We start from the raw sequence: 18,841 nt of genomic DNA, 5'->3' as shown, positions 1-18,841 counted from the left end.
CTCTTCTCTACACCCTCTCCAGCATTTATCGTTTGTCATCACCTATTGTTTAAATGACACTTATCTTGGTGCCAGCATTCTGTGATCACTCAATGGATGTTGGCCATTACTAGCATAGCAGATGGTTCAGAAATGAATGAAATTAAATAAATAAATTAATGTGATGAGTGAGAGAATTTTTAGATGAAAAAACTGGGCTTCAGAGACATTCACTGACTTGTTCAAGGTCATGTGACTGGCAAGGTCAAGGTGCCATTACAAGTCCCAGCTCCAACTCAAGCTTGCTTCTCACGGCATCTTCCTGCATCAAGCACTGGGATAAGTTCTCAGGGAGGGTTTCCAGCCTACTCAGGAGAAGTTTATGTCTCTGTGCCAAATGTCGTTCCCTGCCTCATAAGATTTGGAAGAGGGATAAAGAGGATCCCTGAAATGGCCTGAACTTGGAGGCTGAGGCTGAGTCGAGCGCTCCTGGGGCCCTACACACTCTCTGTGAGTCAGGAGAGCATAACTCTCTGTGCCCAGGTCTGGTGCCTGCACAGCTGCATGGCGTGGAATGTGCAGCCACAGAGTTCAAATCAAGACCTTGCCCTTGGTGGGGAGTGGAAAAGACATGGGGAGACCCCGTTTCCGTCCCACTGGAAGGCCAAGGATGTCTTGCATAGATTTGGGGGAGGAGGGGGTGCTGAGATTGCCTGGTCTTGGAGCTTCATGGATGTAAATGGATGTGTGCTTTCACCGGAGTGACGGTGACCAAGCCATGCAGATACTTGCTTGTCATCAGCAAATCTCTCAGTAAGAATAACACACTTACAAGGGGGTCCATATGATCTCCTGAAACAGAAAAGGTCAAGCAATGACTGGTTTTCCTTGCTAACAAGCACTGGGGAGATGCAATTTCTTTTTTCTTTTTTCTTTTCCCCCTCTTGGCACCCATCCTCACCCTGCACCCAGCTGTCCATGTGGTCTGAAGCCTTGGTCCAGGTGGCTTCTCCAGGTTGCGATATCCTTTATCCAATCTGGCCCCTGTTGCAGAGAAGAGGGATCTTGTGTCTGCAGTTGCCCAAGCCAGGTGTTCACTCCCCAACCTGCTTCTGGAGAATAAACGCCTGATCCTGAATGGGGCGAATCTCATACTCCCCTTCAGCTCCTGGGGCTCTGACCTGTGCCTATAGACACGTCTGAGGCAGGGTTGGGTTTTTATGTAGGTGACCTTGAGCACCTTATCCTGGTGTCCTCAGGGAAGGGCCCCTGGGAGTTGGGAATTCACAATGGTAACCCCCCCAGAGCACAGGTCAAAGACCACAGACACTGGGGTCAGAAAACGCTGGGGGCGAATCCTGGAATTGTTCCTCGCTACCTGATGGCTTTGAATTAGTTCACTTTGGTACCTCGATTTCTTTGCCTACAAAATGTGGAGAATAATGACCACCTCTAAGGGAGATGACAAGGGCTAATATATTTTATGGTTATGTTGGTGATATATTAATATTATATGTAATATGTTCTCTGGAAAGAGTTATCAAGGTTGGCACATAGTAGGAGCTCAAGACGTGGTAGCAAATAGCAGTTATCAGATCTGTTGTGTGCAAAAAGATGTTCATCACGGCATCGTTTATAAACACAAACCTTGGAAGCACCATCTATGTGTACCAATAAAGACATGATTAAATTAATTATGATGACAAAATATGCAGTCATTGCCAATCATGATTTTTAAAGGAATGAGGAAATGCTCACACAAGAAACATCAAGTAAAAAAAGATTCAAATCATATATATGATTCAAAACATATATATCTCTCCTATTTTATGCATAATCAACTAAATGATGCTCCGTGCATATATGATTGAATAAAACTTTACCCACCTCCCTTAAAAAGATTTGGAAACCATACCCCCAAAAGCTATAGCTGACCTTAGTGGTGAGAATGTGTCTTCATTTTTTTCTTTATTCTTTTTGTGTGTTCCAGGCTTCCCCCAATGAACATTTCCTACAATTATAATACAAGAGAAAGTAAGCATTATTACTTTTTAAAAATGCTGTGAAAAGCTGCACATTGTGTGTGTGTGTGTGTGTGTGTGTGTGTGTGTGTGTGTGTGTTTTAACAAAGCAACAGCTGCTGAGAACCATTAACTTTCTCCTCCATCCATCCAGATGCCCTGACTTCAGTCTGGCGTGGGTGAGACCGTGATGGCTCGCAGCCTGCCAGGCCAGCGGCCCAGATGGGCTCCCCATGGCAGGAGGAGCGACTGGCCTCGCCGGGGCGTCCTCGCCGCTCCTCTCCACTGGTGTGTCCTCGGGGGTTTATTCGCTCACATAGCCTATAGAGTTAAAAGAGGTTTGTTTCTTTTCAGGCTGTTGAGTGCAGCCAGGGTAATTTAGTAGAAAAATGTCATGTTAATGCAATTCAAAGTTCAAATGATCTTTCATTTCGAGGGAAAGAAGAATGTGTGTGCAGTCGGAATGTTAAAACTCACTACTTGCCCTGCAATTCAGATAGAAATATGAGCTGCAGGGGCGACATAAGTCACATGAAGTACGGTGAGTGAAATGTGCAAAATGAATAAAAATGATCCGGAAGCCGTGTATTAGCATTGCTGGGGGCCAGCACCAAACAAGAACCGTGGCCGTCAGAGGCTGCGTGGGGAAGAAGGAGTGTTTTCATGAAATTACAATAATCCTGAAATAATGAGGAAGGAAGTGATCAGTGAGGTCCTTCTTAGGAATGTCGCAGAGGCCACCCTCAGCCCCCTAGTGAGCTGTGCCCTTTCCAGCCCACATGCCCTTTCCTCCTCCCCTTAGTCTCCCTGGATGCACTTGGCAGGTGGAGGGGAGCATGGAGCTCGGGGAAGAAGTCGTGTTGCCCGCAGTGCTGACTGCTCTCAGAGGCGGCAGGGAGAGGGGTTGGATGGAGGAGTTGTGGCCCCTGGGGCTCTGGCCGTAAGAGAATGTGGTTGGCCCCTGAGCAAGCTCACCTGGTGCACAGAAGAGGGCAGGTGTGTCCTCCGTGACTTCAGCATCCTCCTGCTCCACTTAGGGTCCAGCCACCCCTCTACCACAATGACGTGCTCGGAGGAAAGAATGCCAGTTGTTTATATCTTAATATAAATTTGCCGCCTAACTTCAGCTCATAAGAGATGAACATTTTCAGACAGAGCTGTTAATTCATCCATTGACATTTTTAATTCCCCCCCCGACTTGTGAAAAGGACATGGGGCAGCAGTGTGGGTGGATAGTCAGTCCAGGTTCCAGGTTTCTTTCCTTAGTTTTTTTTTAATATCACATTTGATGTATCGCTGAGACCTTTCTAGTCGCCATAAACATGATTGTCTTTGCTGTCATCATTGTATTTTGCATCTTTGTTATGGATAGAATTGCATTCTCTTAAAATCCATATGTTGACACCTCAATCCTGAGTGTGACAGCACTTGGAGATGGGGCCTCTAAGGAGTCATTAAGGCTAAATGAATTCAAAAGGGTGGAGACTGATCCAATGGGATGAATGTCCTTATGAGAAGAGAGAGCAGTGCGTCACTCTCACAGGAGCTCACACAAATACACACACACACACACCATACCCAGAGGTCGTGTGAGCACACAGTATGATGGTGGCCACTTGCAAGCCAAGAGAAGAGGCTTCAGAATGAAACCTACCTTGCCAACATCTTGATCTTGGACATCCAGTCTCCAGAAAGGTGAGAAATACACTTCTGTTGTTCAAGCCATCCAAGCTGAGGTCATTTGTTACACAGCCTGAGCAGACTAATACAAACTTTTATAAACAAATCCCAAAGGAACCGTAGGGAGATGACTGATCCTTACTTGTTCAAAGACAGTAATATAGCAACCATAAGAAACTGAAAAAAAAAAACCCCAACATATCTTAGAGTTCAGTGCACCTGTGTGTGTGTGTGTGTGTGTATGTGATGTGTAAACAGGCAAGAGTACAGGTGTTATTTCTTTGGTGAGTGTTAATTTCCCATTATGTTCCATCTAAGCGGGTGAAATTCTTCCCCGTGTTATGTTTCATTGAAGGGTAGAATGTGGTGATTTGGTTGTGGTGGTGGGAGGAGCGGTGTCAGAGGTAAGAAGAAAGGAAGAAGAGGAACTATTTTTCTTTCTTTTCACATCTAGTCCCAAGAGCAGGGGGAAATAAAGACTTACATTTATTTATATGCCCCTATCCCAATGTATCTGTTGTGCAGTGTTTTGCAAATTGACGTCTGTAGAACATCAGCTCTGCAGAGGGATGTTAATGAAATGTGTTAACGTTTCTCTTTGGCCAAGTGAGTTTATGAGGCGTTTCACATGATTTTTTCCCAGCCTGTGCATTCTGACTCTCTAAGAGGCGGATGTGGCCTGCCACAGGTCCCGACATATATGACCCGGACTCCCTTTTCACCGTTGATTTTGGGGAACGTGCTCAGGGCTGTGGCGCTGCGATGGAAGATCACGGACAAGGAGTCACACAGCCCAGGTGTAGCCCTGCTTGTCCACTCGTTTGCTGTTATCATCCTGAGCAAGTTGCCTCCTGGTGCCTCGGGTGTTTTGCTGCCAAATGAAAGGTGGTTTGTATGATCTTGACTCTTCCCCTTTTTCTATCGTCCTGTGACCGTTTCCATGACTTCTGGGCTCTCCTGACCCACTTTGTCCTTTTGGGCGAGGCCTCCATTTCTCCCTGTACTCATAAGTTTAGAAATGCTTGGTCTACCTTCCACAGGGGTCTCCGGTCAAGATCAAATGAGTTAATGCAGGTGAAAGGACTCAAGGAAAAGATAAAGTGCTAAATAATTTCTAATGCCTTCGGGGAAAGAGTTATGAGTTCCCCGTCATTCTCAGTGCTGTACAAACCAGGGGGAATAAAGGGTGAGGAAAGATGGATCACTTGGAGCTCAGGCTCCGGAGGTGGGTGGCTGGGGTTCAAATCCCAACTCTGCCCTTTCCACCGGAATGATGTTGGGGAGGGAACTAATGTTCTCTGCCTCAGTCTCCTCCACGTTAAAGTGGAGATACTCTCTCTTGCAATTGCGATAAGAATTAAGTGAGACAATCTGGGTTAAGTACTAGAACGGGGCTTGGTATTTAGTAAATGTTTATCTCATTAAATATTACATATTCATCATCATCAAATAAAGGAACAGCCTTGCAAGAATAGCAACAACCAAAATAAAAAATAAAAAGGGTGGAATGGCACGGGTGGTCAGGACTGGCTAGCTCGCAGCTCTTAACTCTTCAAATGAGCGGAGACTTCCCACCACTGTCTGCCGGTCTCTGCAGGGTAAGAAGTTAAACACATGGAGAGGCCTTGCTATTCACATGTGTTCACGGAACCCCCCCCATTTTGCAAGCCTCAGTGCTCACTGGGAGGCATACATAAAAAAGCAGACTTGTCCGCCTTCCAAAGATTATAATTTGGAGAGAAACAAAGATGGGAAGCACCCTTGAAACAATGCGAGGCAAACAAGCTCCTGACAGAATCCTGTCTTCCTCTGGTTAAGTCTGTGAACATTGACGGGAAGAAAAATAGCTGAAGTTTTCACAGAACAGGTGAGGCTTAACCAGGTGCTTGAGTGAGATGGATTTGGAAAGCAGAGAGGGGAGGAGAGTGGAGTGTCACGAGGAAAGAAACAGAAGGAGGCAGGTCTTGGAGGTGCAGAGGACGTCAAAGATTCACTGGGCCAGTGGGGGGACGTGCGTTGGAAGGGAGGTAGGTCCCAGACCACCAGGCAGAGGAATTCCGACTTCCTACAAGGGAGGAGCCGCCCGGGACAAAATTGCTTTTCTTTTTCAACTGTCTGCCTTCTCCTTGTGAAAGTAGAAAGGTCACACGATGACAGTGAGTCGTCATTCTTCCCCTCTCACTCAGCATTCAGCATAAATCAACGTTTGCCTTGGGTGAACGGGCAGGTCGTTATTTGCAAGGCTGAATCAAATCATGCAGCTGAGACGGGTGCGGTCTGGACTCCTCCGCCTCGGATGCTGGCCAGGTTCCGTTCGCTGGAGATGCACTAGCGCTGGGGGGTTGGTGGAGATGCAATTTTTAAATTTTTATTGAGGTATAGTTGCCATGCAATGTCATACGAGTTCCAAGTGTGCACTATAGTGAGCCACAATTTTTAGAGGTTATACTCCATTTATAGTAATTATAAAATATTGGCCATATTCCCCGTCTTGTACAATATAACCTTGCAGCTTATTTTATACCTAATAGTTTGTACTGCTTAATCCCCTACCCTCCCTGCTTCCCTCTTCCCACTGGTAACCACTAGTTCGTTCTCTGTATCTGTGAGTCTGCGTCTTTTCTGTTCTATTCATTAGTTTGTTTTATTGTTTAGATTCCACATATAAGTGATATCATACAGTGTCTGTCTTTCTCTGTTTGACTTACTTCACCTGGCATAATGCGATGGGGATGTGTTCTTGAAAAGTGTGAGACTGAGAGCGCTCTCGTAGTTGGAGAATCTCACAGGAGAGCTTGCTTCTAAAATCTTGGAGGGGGCAAAGTATTCCCAGGGTGGGTGGGCGTGTCTGGAACGCTAACCTGTACCACTGGACGGATGATTGCATTCTAGAGCAAGAGGTGGTTTCATGTGGCTTTAATAAAACAAGGATAAATTGTCTTCACCTTATAGCCCCCCTAGAAACCTGGACTTTCAATTTGGGGCATTTAAAAGCCTATGAAACACGGTCAATGTGCCACTGTTGATTGCATCAGCCCTGCACCCTCTGCTGTTGGAGATGGCAGCCTCCATCCTCCCTGAACCTGGCCACCACTGTGAGCAGTCAGCTATTTAAGTAGAAATGATCTTTCGTGAAAATCTGTATATTATTTAATGCCTTTGCCTCTGCTCTCTCTTTCCCCCAGCTTCTCAGCCAGGATTTCAATCTGCTTGGGATGCTCTGCCAGGAGAATTGTACGGCAAACTCCGGTGGGAATCACGGCTCTCTGTCCCCGATGTCTGGAGTCCCATAATTTATAGTTCTTTTGTGCTGGGGCGCTGCAGCTCCTTAATGGGGCCTTGCGGGGAAGTTTGGGTAGGGAGAAATCATTCCACTTCAAAACGGTTCTGCTTTGACGGTCTCCGTTTTACTGGGAGTTTTTTCTTCTCCTTTGTCTTTAAAGCCAGAGCCATTTCCTAGAATAAATGCTGCCTGAACCCCGGTGAAGAAAGAGAGGGAGTATTAAGTCTCCAGAAGACTCAGACACCAGCAGTGCCTCCAAATGGCTTTGGCAGTTCATTGATCAATCAACAAATATTTAATGATTGCCTACCACATGTACAGCATAAAGTTAGGGACTGTGGGGAACATCAAATGTGAATGAAGTCTTGTCCCGCTGACTCTCAAAATTCAATGGCTTCTCACTGTTTACTAAATTCCAGCCAAACTCGTTGCCCTGGTATCCAAGGCCTCATGCAGATGGCTTCAGTTCCCTTTTCTGCATGTGTGCCACTCTCCAGCTAACCGCGACTGCTTGCTCCTTTCGTCTGGGGATACATGCTCCTTGGACCTGCAGACCCCTCCCTGCACCATTTCTGTCTACTAGATTTTGTTCAGTTTGGCAGATTAACTCCGAACGCCACCTCCTCTATGAAGCATGCCCTGATTTAAGCCCCAGTTGGAGTGAGCTTTCTTCCTTTCAACCCCCAGGGAACTTGGTACGTCTTCTGCTTTCTTCAGAGAACAGTGCTTGAGAGAGCACGGCGATCAAAAATATTTGCCGGTTGACTGATTCAGTGGGGTTGAAGGGCTCTTGGGGGTCTACGCGATTGTCAGTATCAAAGTGGCAGAGAAAACACTTGGCTTGCATTTGAACTTGGATACCAATTCTGAGACTTAAAACAAGAGAAATTTTTAAAAAAGTATTGAAGTGTCATTGATTTACAATGTTAGTTTCAGGTGTACAGCAAGGTGATTCAGTTATACATACACATGCACATATATTTTTTCTTTTCAGATTCTTTTCCGTTATATGTTATTACAAGAAATTGGACATAGTTCCCTGTGCTATACAGTAGGTCCTTGTTGTTTATCTATTTTATATACAGTAATGTGTTAAAACAAGAGAAATTTAACTGAATTGCCAAACAGACGAAAGCAGTCAGGGTTTACAGGTATGTGTGTTTATTATCCACGCTAAGAGTGATATTTTTACAAACAGCCCAAAATGTAGCACACTGAGGTGAGCATGGCTCTTCAAAATAGCCACCTTCAGAGACGCGCCGCTAAGAACGACATTAACGTGCAAAGGATCCCAACCTTGTGCCCAGTCCACACTTTTCATTTCTTCCCGTTGTCACGTGAGCCAGTCTACATGACTTCCACTTGGCGGGAGTGTCGGGGACACCAACACTGTCCACAGGATTGCGTTCCCCAGTGAGGAGAAGGTGAAGGGCAAGTCCATCAGGAGTTTGCAACAGCATTTGGGAGAAGAATGAAAAAAAAATCAAATGATAACGCAACACACTACATGAGACAGTGCTGCAGTGAGCCATCCAGACAAGAAGAACTACCTGAATTCAGGGAGGAGCGTGTGGGTGGAACTGAGCAGCAGGGAAGGCGGGATGTGGAGACCAAGAGGGTCCTCAAAAGACTTCCAGGAATGGGCGTGGGAGGTCGGGCATGCTGGCTGGGGAACTTGAGCATCTAAAATTGTAACTCACGATTTCACCACCCACATCAACCTCTCTCCGTCCCAAATCTCCTCTAAAAATTAACCCTGCCTCCCGACACTTTATTTTGGTACATATCACCAAGTGTACTCGCATTCTCCAGGGCGGAAAAACTCAAGTCAATTTTGCTTTCACTAGATGCCTGTATCTAATCAGTCACCCATTATTACATTTCACACGGGTTGCTTTTGTCTCTAAGTTCAGCCTGTAAATAGAACCCCAGGTCCTCATAGCTTTTGTCTTTTCAATATTGTTCCAGTTGTCTGTGGCTGGATAACAAACTACGCCAAAACATAGTGGCTCAAAACAACCACCATTCTAATATACCTTATGATTTTTTGGGTCAGGGATCTGGGCTGAGAAATTATTCTATTTCGTGTGGCATCAACAGAGGTCATTCACGGGTACTCACTGGGGTGTCGGCAGGTCGGACAAGCACAAGACAGTACTCTATGTCTGTCTCCGGCTGGGGATGGCTGGAAGGTGGAGCTCAGGATTATCAACTAGAGTGCCTACACATGGCCGCTCCAGCATGGTGGCCTCAAGGTGGTCAGACTCCTCAGATGGGAGCTCATGGCTCCCAGAGCAGAAGTTCTGGGAGACAGTTGGAAGCCCCTACTTTCTTAAGACTAGGTCTGGAAATAGGTACAATGTTACTTCTACCATGTGCTACTGGTCATGTAATCATAGAACCAGCCTAGATCGACACAGAGGGGATGTAAATGGCACCTCTGGGCGTGAAGAGTGTCAAAGACATTGTGGCCATCTGTAATCTATGACAGCATCATACTTTCATTTTGACAGCAGGGGGCAATGGGAAGATGTCCGTGCTGACGTCTGGGAGACCTGGGTGCTGGTCTCAGCTTTCCTCTTAGCCCGCCACGTGAGCTTGAGGGGAACCCTGCTGCATCCCCAAGCCTTAGAGCTTCCTCAGTGACGGGTGGTTTCAGTGGTTCTAAAAGTGTAGTTCCTGGACAAACAACACCAGCTTCCCCTGAAAATGTGTTCGAAAAGCAAATTCTGTGGCTCCATCCCAGAACCACTGAAACAGAAATCTTGGTTAAGGCCCAATAATTGTGTTTTACCAAACCCTTCAGGTGATTCTGATACACACGAAGGTTAGAGAGCCCTGGGTTAGTTGCTGTCCAAGGTCTCTTTCCACTTTCTGTAATTGTAGCTGCAGAAGAAGCCCTCTCATTCCATAGGACCAACATCGATAGCCAATTAATTGAAAAAAGAATCAATTAAAACTGAGAAATTAAAAGCTACTCATATACTTGAAACTTCTTATTTTAATAAAAGAAAGCCAATCTTTTCATGGAGGGTCAACATCTTTCTTTTGAGTATGAGTCTGCTAGTTGGATTTTTATGGCAGCTTTTCTGCATAACCCATGCCCTTAACGCATGATCTAAGATTTTCAGGTTTCTTAAAAGCAAACACTAAAGACTTTGGAAAGAAATCTGAAGAATTCATTTTTGTGACTCGTCTTTATTGACATGTTGCTGCAAATGGCGTTATTTCATTCTTTTTTATGGCTGAGTAGTATTCCGTTGTATAAACATACCACATCTTCTTTATCCAATCATCTGTCAATGGACATTTAGGTTGCTTCCATGTCTTGGCTATTGTAAATAATGCTGCTATGAACATTGGGGTGCATGTATCTTTTTGAATTAAGATTCCCTCTGGATATATGCCCAGGAGTGGGATTGCTGGATCATAGGGTAAGTCTATTTTTAGTTTTTAGAGGAATCTCCATACTGTTTTCCATAATGGCTGCACCAAACTACATTCCTACCAGCAGTGTAGGAGGGTTCCCTTTTCTCCACAGCCTCTCCAGCATTTATCCTTTGTGGATTTTTTCATGATGTTGTCACCTAAGAAGTAAACAGAAGGCAGAGGGCACATCCTGGGGCAAGGAGAAGGAAGAGGAAGAGGAACCCTTCCATCCAGAGACCACAGATCCCCATTTACCTCCCCAAACCCAATTTCAAATATTCAGCTCATGAGCTAGGAAATCAGGTCATCAAACTTGCCATCTTCTGGGGTCTCCTGGGAAGCACTGAGCAATAGAGGCTCTTTGTGACCTGCCCCCTGGGGAGCTTGGTTGTCCAGTTCCTGAGGTCATTATGAAGCCTCCAGCATGAGAGCTCTTTTGTCCCGCTGTCACTATTCCGAGCAAACCAGCGAGGTGCCGATCCTGTGCAATTAGTCAGAATATGCATCCAGAAGGTTAAGAGGTCCTGGACAGGTAATATTGTCCCACCAGGCTTTTCACACCCACCAGGGCCTCTTGGACATTAGGGTAACCATGAGAACAGGACGTGAGTCGCCATGCTCCTGAGACATCAGTGCCTCAGTCATGCTTTCCCTGCTGTGTCCTCCCCTCTGCCTTTGGAGTGAGATTGTGTGGCTGCAGCTGGAAAAATACGGAATTAATCAGCAATGAATATGAAAGAAAAGAAGAAACCCTGAAAGGTTTCTACACTTTAGTATTTTTAAATAAGTGAAGTAGGAGAAATCCTTTAGGTTCTGCTTTGCTCATTTTCGTGTAGAAATTGTATTCTCTATTTGGAGCTGAATGAAGTGGGCTGGAGCACCAACTAAGACAGGGCCAAATCCATCATCTTTGTAAATTGACGTATGGTCGATTTACAGCGTTGTGTTAATTTCTGGCATACAGCACAGTGATTCAGTTACACCCACGCGTATGCAGGCACACATATACTTTTTTCATAGTCTTTTTCATTACAGGCTATTACAAGGTGTTGAATACAGTTCCCTGTGCTCTACAGCAGGACCTTGTTGCTTATCTATTTTATATATAGTGGTTTGTATCGACAAATCCCAAACTCCTAATTTATCCCTCCCCATCCCTTTCCTGCCCTGGTAACCATATGTTTGTCTTCTTTGTCTATGAATCTGTCTCTCTGTTTTGTAAATAAGTTCATTTGTGTCTTTCTTTTAGTTCCACATATAAGTGTGACATCATATGGTATTTTTCTTTCTCTTTCTGGCTCACTTCACTTAGTATGATGATCTCCAGGTCCATCCACATTGCTGCAAATGGCATTATTTTATTCTTTTCTTTTAAATGGCTGAGTAGCTTTCCATTGTATACTAAATATCATTCTTTTTTTTCTTTCCTTCTTTTTTTTTTTTAAACTTTTTTTTTTTTATTGAGTTACAGTCATTTTACAATGTTGTGCTAAATATCATTCTTCTATTACGTCTCCATTGGTCATAAATGGAAACTCCTGGGGTTGGAAAGGAGACCTTCTAACCAGCCCCTTTCATGTTCGCACATGGAAACTAACTAGTAGAGAGGACAGAGAGAAAGCCCTTTCCCCAGCTGGCAACAGGATGACAAAATTGTGCATCTCTTTGGATTTGCTTCTCCAGGTCGGTGTGAGCTATGTATTCTAGACCCACAGCATCTTCCTCAGCCTTTCCTCTTGGTACTTGCTGGAGACTTATTTAGAGACAGCAAAGGGGTAAAGAGGGGTACAGCCCCTCTTGTCAGGACTCCTGGGTTCTCAAATCTTGGACCTTATGAGCTCTGTGTGCCAAACCAAGTTCCTTAAAATCTGCAAGCCTCAGTTAACCCCTCTGTGAAATGGACAGTAAACCTGCACCTCCAGGACAGGGTTGCTATGAGAACTGAAGGAAATACTGCTCGGAGAGCTCTCGGCAGTTCCTGCCATGTAGTCAGGGCTCAGTGACTTGCTACGGCTTTAGGTATGATGATTATGTAGCTCTTCCAGGAAAAGCTTGGCGGTTGTGGTGATACCCTTAGCCGGCACGAAAATTCACATCTATGGTTTCACTTTGGTAACGAGCATCCTTCCTGGAAGGGCAGCTTTTCCTTAGCGCCTCCCTCACTCTTTCAGTCTCATATCTTTTCAGTTTCAGTTTGCATCAGCCCAGAGCCCATCCTCGCCCATCTTTATTCCCTCACCCAGGCTTTAAATGCACAGGATGCTAAAACTATTAACAAACCAGGGGCTTTATATAATCAGACACAAGAAGCACAATAGGCTGGAATACAGAACAGAAGCGCCTCCTTCCCTTCAAAGGTGAACGACGGAGCCAGAGTTGCGTTCGTTAGTTAGTAAGGACTTCATTGCTGCCAGTGTGGGGCTTAAGCTGTTTGAAACGGATTAGAGGGCAAGAGGGAGCCAAAAACTCTGGCCCATTTGAAAACAGAGAGAGAGAGAAAGAGAAAGGTAATGGGCTCTGGAAAGACATCCTTTCCTGCTTTTTCTCCCGCCCCTCCCAAGCCCCAGACTAAAAGCACGTTAGCGAAAGGGTCGGCTCTGCTAAAGAGAGCCACGTCTGAAAACAATTTCATCTCCCAAGGAAAGTCCAGGGGAGCCAATTTTCCACCCAGATTTTGGCTTTTCATTTGAAAGCAGGGACCAGGGAAGGGAGAAAGGGACTCTGCAGAGAGAGGTTAGGGACGCAGGTGGAGCTGGGGTGGGGGGACCCGTGTTCTCCCATGTCAGGGATGCTGGTGTGTGTGGGAGCACCCACAGCTTTGTCAGCTACAGGAAGGGCACCCACCCTGGGCTCAGGAGAGCCTTGTGTGCTGTTGCTCTGTTTAACCGCCTGACCTGCCACGTCATGAACTGCTCTTTCCTGAGACTCCTTCTCTGTGTAAGGCCAAGGCTAGGCAAGATGACTTTCGGTTTCTTCCTAGCACTACCGTGCTAGAACGAACATTCCCCACCTGCCTGCCCGAGGACCAGAGGACTCGGCTTCTCGGATTATGAAAGGGTTTCTGGTCACATGTTTTTCCTTCAAGAGTATTTCTTGTCCCGTGCTGCCAACACTTGGGTTCTTTGCCAGACCATTGCAGAGGCCCGAGGGTGTCTGAGCCAGCGTCTTCACTTGGCAAGACAGACCCTCTCCTGGTTCTGCAAGACCATGGCTCCCCTTGGGATCACTGGCCCGGGGAAGAAAGAAGGGAGCTGGCAGCTCTCGGGAGGTAAGGGAGCCAGAGGTCTGGGGCTGGAGAGATAGCACGTTGCTGCCTTCCAGTCCTTTGTGGAGGGAAGGCAGAGGGCAGGACGGCCAGGGCATCTTCCACTGTGTGGAGGGAAGTCTGGAGGAGCCAGGAGCACCGTCTGGAAGCCGCTGGCTGGAGCGGGAGGAAGAGGCCGTCTGCAGAACCTGCGTTAACTCTGTCCTGGCTGGGCTGTCCCACCGCCCCGTTTCACTGTGAGGCTGCCAGCCTGGCACCTGCTCTGTCCGGGGGCGGGGTTCAGGAGCCCCTCTGCTAAGAGTGAATTTTAATTGAAGAAGTTGGCCGGGCTTATATTTGTATTAGCTGCAATAATTACAGTAAAATTTGTGAACATAGAGAGGAGGCTGATTTATACCGTGGATGCCACTGACGGCTGATGAGCCTCTGAAGCTCCAGTTACAAGACAAATTCCCTTATGAACCGACTGCCTGAAAATGCCCTCGTTGTTATTCCGACAACAGAAGTGAACTCGTTATTCTTCCCTTTTAGAATAAAGAAGGAGGAGAGAAATAAATGGCAGTCGTCTCCCTCAGTTAATAACCTGAGCTGATTCTTCTTCGAAGACTGAGAATGCCTAATGAGCCAGGCTCTGAGCCCGACTCCGAGGATCGACATTAAGTCTGACTTAAGTGGCTGTTCTTGTCTCCACAGAAAAGGGGCTGGGAAGAAAATGACCTGGTTTTGTAGCAAAGGGATGCTGAGATTAAGCCAAGGGAAGATGCTCGGGACTGAGCTGTGTCCCCTCGAAATCCACACGCTGAAACCCTAACCAGCAGAGTGAGGGTGTTTGGGGATGGAGGTATCACTTAAGGAGGTAATTAGGTTTAGATGAAGTCCTGAGGGTGGGGTCCTGTCTTAGTCTCTTCGGGAGGCGAGAACAAAAATAACACAGACAGGATGGCGTAAAGAACCGAAATCTCTCTGTCACAGTCCTGGAGGTTGGAAGTCTGAGATCAGGGTGCTGACAGACCCCAGGTAGTGTCTAGTGAAAGCTTGCTTCCTGTTTCATAGAGGGCGGTCCTCTCCTTGCATCCTTACACGGTGGAGAGCAGAGAGGGGGAAAGCAAGCTCTTCCTTGTCTCTTCTTATAAAGACACTAATCCCATCATGAATGCTCTGTCCCCCATGACCTAATCACCCCAAAGGCCCCATCTCCAAATATCATCACACTGGGAATTAGGGTTTCAATGTATGACTGTTGAGGGGGTACAGACATTCCATCCATAGTAAGCCCCCCTGGTGGAACTTGACTACACAGGAGCCCTGACCTTGGACCCCCGCCCCCCACCCCCGGTCTCCAGAACTGTGAGAAAATAAATTTCGATTGTCTAAGCCAGCCAGTCTATGGTATTTTGTTATAGCAGCCTGAGCTGACTGATACAGACTGATACCAATGCTTACATTGACTAACACTGCCTAGTGTAAGCTTGAGACCTTGGAAAAAAAAATTCCCTGGAGAAGCTGTAGTGTTTGGGTGATGAAGTCAAAGAGTCTGGGTTCAGTATCAGCTTGGTCTCTTCTTAAACTGTATGAAGCTAGTCAGCTTTTCTAAGTCTCAACTAATTCACCTGTAAAAGATAAGATACTAGTATTGTCACGATCACATCATGTCATGACATTAAATGAGATACTGCATTTAAAGTGCTGAGTGCACAGTGAGCACTGAGGGGTAGCCTTAGAGGATGTCGGAGACATCCTATTAGATATTTAAAAAAAAAGAAAAGTAGAAGCTAGCCTGTTCTGTGGAACTGGCCTCGGGTGTGCAATTCAAGTTCTAATCCTCCACCCACAGAAGAAGTCCTGGAACCTCTCGATTTTAGAGCCACGGGAGTTCTCTGATAAACTGGTTGCTGGAAAGAATCTGGTCTTTGGAATCAGAGTGACCTGGATTTTAATCCCAGCTCTGCTACTTCTTAACTCAAAGTGTCATAATCCCTTTGAGCTTCCATTCCCTCCTCAGCAGCTTGGCGATAACACCTCCCTTGTATCTAGTATCCAGTACGTGAGGGAAAAATGAGGTAGGTGCACGGAGTGCTCAACACAGTGCCTGACCCTCCCAGTCATCCTGCAAATCTTAATTCCCCTCCCCCTCTTGAAATAGTTCTGGATCCCACATAGGTAATTTCCTATCCGTCTTAATAGCAAGTCTCACAGAAAAAAATTATACATATATTTTATGTATAAATATGAATGTACCTTATACTTGTAAATTCTAATACTCTGTGCAATTAAAAAAGACTATTATTATTGTTATTCATCAAAGATGGGGCCAAGAGGTCCATAGGTTGCATTAGACAGTGGGCTTCTGCCATGGAAATAGAGGAAGCGGAGTCCGATCGTCACTGTGTTGCTAGGCATGTTTTAGAAAGGGGAGTTGCTAAATGTTTGTGGAGCCTCCCACTTGCCAGGCACGGTATCGGACACTTTATACAGTCACAGGTATGTCATGGCTCCGGCATGATTATTGTGTATTACCTAGAACTGTCATTTACAAATCAGACAATTTCCAACAGACTGTAAGCCCCTTAAAGGTAGCGATCGTGTTTCAAAGCCCCTTAGAGAGACCATGTTTCATTGTTTTTGTTTCTTTTGCATTCTTTTTTATTGAAGAATAATCAGTTTACAATGTTGTGTCAATTTCTGAGATACGATATTATCTTTATCTCAGCGTTTATCTTCTCTCCTTTCTTTACATTTATTGCATTCTGTTCATCTACCTGATAGCACTCACCCCAATCTGTATTTATATGCTTTCTTGTCTTTATTTTTTTAGTTGGGGTGAGGGTAGGCTTATTCATTTATTTATTTAATACTCATTTTTATGGAGGTGCTGGGGATTGAACCCAGGACCTGGGGCATGCTCAGCATGTGTTCTACCACTGAGCTACACCCTCCCCCACTGTATGCTCACCTGTTGACAAATGTTTTTTTCAATGACCTCCCACTGGGAAGCAAATTCCACAAAGGCAGACGCCATGCCTGTTTCACTGCCCATTGTTTCACTTTAAAAAAGAAAATTTCTTTTTCTTTTTTTTGAACTTTTTTTTATTGAGTTATAGTCATTTTACAATGTTGTGTCAAATTCCAGTGTAGAGCACACTTTTTCAGTTATACATGAACATCCATATACTCATTGTCACATTTTTTTCCGCCATTGCCCATTGTTTATTTATTTTTTCATTTTTTTATTGAAGTGCAGTCAATTTGTATCAACTTCTAGTGTACAGCATCATGTTTTAGTCATACATATACATACATATATGTTTTCATATTCTTTTTCATGTAGGTAATACAGGGTGTTGAATATAGTTCCCTGTGCTATACAATAGAATCTTGTTGTTTATTTTATATATAGTTGTATCTGCAAATTTCAAACTCTCAGTTTATCCCTTCCCATGCCCTTTACCCCCTGGTTACCATAAGTTTGTGGTAGAGACCATGTTTTGTAAATATTCACTTTCTCCACAGATCCTAGGATAACGTCTTAAAGGAACTTGAGAGATACTTAGCGAAGAGGTGGATGTGTGGTTATATTCACTTATTCATTAGCTCTATAATTATTTATTATGTTCTATGTTCCAGGCACAGTTGAGACACAAGGGAGATAGCAACTAATAAAACAGATCAAGTCTACTTAGTTTTCACAGAGCTTGCTTTCCTGCACGGGAATATAGCTCTTGAGATGCAAAGAGGTACAGGTGGAGAGAGGAACTGGAGAGAGTGGTTGGTACCCAGGAGATGACTTGCCAAAAACCCCCTCTGAGCTATGTGGGTCCCCTCATTACCTTGACATGGGCGCGTGGTGTCATCATGGTGCCCTGTGTTCACTGAGGGCCATGCTTCCTATAGGTAATTTCAAGACGTCTTGTGGTCCTGAGCCCTGGAACCATAAGACCTCTGTCCCATTTTAAGTTAATAAAAATTTACTTTTTGGAGCAGGTTTAGGTTTACAGAAATATTGAGCAGCAAGAACAGAGAGCTCCCCTTGCCCCACTCTCAAATTTCCCTTGTAATTAACGTCTTGCAGTAGTAGGTATGTTTGCTACAGCTGGTGAGCAAATACTGATACATTGTTATTAATTAAAGCCCTAGTTTACATTAAGGGTCCCTCTCTGAGCTGTATATTCTGTGGGTTTTGACAAATGTGTAATGACGTGTAGCCATGATTACCCCGCCATACAGAGTAGTTCCACTGCCCCGAGCCCCGCTGTGCTCCACCTAGTCACCCCTGCCTTCCACTGACCCCCTGGGGACCACTGGTCCTTTCACTGTCTCCGCGGCTCTGCAGACTCTTCCATTTTGGTTGGAATCATAGAGGACCCGTCTCCTTTAGCAATTCTGTTCTGTTTCAGTTTAATTTGGTTGCTGTCTTCCTCCCAGGGGGGTGGACCCCAGAACCCTGTATCCTTGGAATGGCCATCCGGGCCCTTTCTTGTAACTGAGAAGCAGTGATGTGCAAGAGAAAAGTCTTCATTGCTTAGCAAATAGGATGGAACCACTGTTAGCCCAGAGGGGGAAAGATTGGATCTTTGCAGTTTCCTTGATTCACTAAAGCACATTTAACCACTTAAATGCTTTTTGATGATGAGCTGGGGGTGATTTTTATCATTTCAACCAACTCCCAGCCATCTCTGATGTGTCCTGAGTAAGAGAACAGAGGAAAAAGCAGGGGCACAGGCTTTTTGTTTTGGTTTGTTTTGCGTTATTTATCTGTTTGAAATATCTACTTTTGCACTTACAATGACCCCAATTTGCCAGGCAACTGCAGAGCTTCCACTTGGACGCTGGTACCGTGGCCTTGGCACAACGGAGCTGCTGTCTGTGCGTCTCCCCCCTGAGCAGAGCCTCGGGGGCTCCCCTGGGGACAGAGGTGGGCTCTGGTCCTGCTCTTCCCCAAAGTGCAAGGGAGTAAGCAGATCCTGCGGAAGACGGGCAGGGGAAGGGCAAGCGTGGGTGAGATCTCGCGTGTGTGTTATTTGTCAGATTTACGACCGCTGGTAGCACTTATCAAAAGTGACATTTATTGGGTGTGAAATGTTCTCATTTGTTAGATAACACAAGCTGTTTAGTATGAAAGCAACTTTCACACAGCACAATCTCCTCTGTCGTTAGGGACCTCCCAGGATTAATTACTGAGATCTA

At 45.4% G+C, this 18,841-nt stretch overlaps 1 long non-coding RNA gene across 1 annotated transcript; it reads left to right on the top strand.

Annotated features, from left to right (window-relative positions):
* Window positions 1-1,883: 1,883 nt before the first annotated feature.
* Window positions 1,884-7,840, top strand: LOC141575704 (uncharacterized). The gene is made up of 4 exons (XR_012503440.1): window positions 1,884-2,013; window positions 2,155-2,288; window positions 4,324-4,565; window positions 6,866-7,840. It is a non-coding gene; the product is annotated as an uncharacterized LOC141575704 (long non-coding RNA).
* The last annotated feature ends 11,001 nt before the right edge of the window (window positions 7,841-18,841 follow it).

This window comes from Camelus bactrianus, chromosome 31, assembly GCF_048773025.1.
Source record: "Camelus bactrianus isolate YW-2024 breed Bactrian camel chromosome 31, ASM4877302v1, whole genome shotgun sequence".
In the NCBI taxonomy this organism is placed as follows: Eukaryota; Metazoa; Chordata; class Mammalia; order Artiodactyla; family Camelidae; genus Camelus; species Camelus bactrianus.
This window is presented reverse-complemented; position numbering and strand designations above follow the sequence as displayed.